Source organism: Nothoprocta perdicaria, unplaced genomic scaffold (assembly GCF_003342845.1).
Source record: "Nothoprocta perdicaria isolate Ctin4 unplaced genomic scaffold, notPer1 scaffold_680, whole genome shotgun sequence".
NCBI classification, from domain to species: domain Eukaryota; kingdom Metazoa; phylum Chordata; class Aves; order Tinamiformes; family Tinamidae; genus Nothoprocta; species Nothoprocta perdicaria.
Window position 1 is genome coordinate 17,701 of NW_020455955.1, and position 1,354 is coordinate 19,054.

Here is a 1,354-nt window from a genome sequence, read left to right on the forward strand (position 1 = left end):
CACTCCCACAAGCGTCTCCGCCTGACGCGTTCCCGGGGTCCCGTCACTCCCACAAGCGCCTCCGCCTGACGCGTTCCCGGGGTCCCCGCGCGGCAGCGGTTGCGGGCGGGGGGCCGCCGAGGAGCGGCTGTTCGCCCTGGTCCTCCAACACCCCGCGCAGATGGTGACCATGGAGCCCGGCTACCTGTTCCTGGGCTCCCGCCTGGGCAACTCGCTGCTCCTCAAGTACACGGAGAAGCTGCAGGAGGCGCCGGTGGCCGCGGCCAAGGACGCGGGGGACAAGCAGGTGGGGCCGTCCCGGGAATCCCTTGGGAATGGCGTCCTTGTCCCTTGTCACACGGCGGGCACGGCGCCGGTGGCCTCCACACGAGCGGCCTCGACCTCCCCCCTGCGCCGCCCCCGCAGGAGGAGCCGCCGCTGAAGAAGAAGCGAGCGGAGGCGGCGGCGCCCTGGGCTGGTAGGTGGCACCGCCGGGGACACCCTGGGGCCGTGGGGACACCCTGGGGACACGGGGACACCGTGGGGACACGGGGACACCGTGGGGACACGGGGGATATTGGGACCGTGGAGATATTGGGACACGTGGGGTAGTAGCGGGTGGGCTGGGGTGCTGGAGGTGGCAGCGCCCTGGGCTGGTAGGTGGCACCGCCGGGGACAATGTGGGGACACCCTGGGGACATGGGGACACCGTGGGGACACAGGGACACCGTGGGGACACGGGGACACCTTGGGGATATTGGGACACGTGGGGACACGGGAACACCTTGGGGATATTGGGACACGTGGGGTAGTAGCGGGTGGGCTGGGGTGCTGGAGGTGGCAGCGCCCTGGGCTGGTAGGTGGCACCGCCGGGGACAGTCTAAGGACACACTGGGGCCGTGGGGACACCGTGGGGACACCGGGACACTGTGGGGACATGGGGACACCCTGGGGATATTGGGACACGTGGGGTAGTAGCGGGTGGGCTGGGGTGCTCGAGGTGGCAGCGCCCTGGGCTGGTAGGTGGCACTGCCGGGGACAATGTGGGGACACCCTGGGGCAATGTGGGGACACCCTGGGGACACGGGGACACCGTGGGGACGTTGGGACACCCGGGTTGGTGGCAGGAGGGCCGGGGCACTGGAGGCAGTGGCACCCTGGGCTGGTAGGTGGCACCGCCGGGGACAACGTGGGGACACCGTGGGGACATGGGGACACCCTGGGGACACCGTGGGGCCACAGGGACACCCTGGGACCATGGGGACACCCTGGGGATGCCCGCGGTGGTGGCAGGAGGGCTGGCACACTGGAGGCCGTGAGGCCCTGGGCTGGTGGGTGGCACTGCCGGGGATGCCCGTGGGGACACGGGGACACC

General features: G+C 71.1%; 1 long non-coding RNA gene across 1 annotated transcript; it reads left to right on the forward strand.

Moving 5' to 3' along the window:
* The first annotated feature begins 170 nt into the window (after nt 1–170).
* Nucleotides 171–437, forward strand: LOC112956916. Its single transcript, XR_003251127.1, has 2 exons — nt 171–286; nt 406–437. It is a non-coding gene; the product is annotated as an uncharacterized LOC112956916 (long non-coding RNA).
* The last annotated feature ends 917 nt before the right edge of the window (nt 438–1,354 follow it).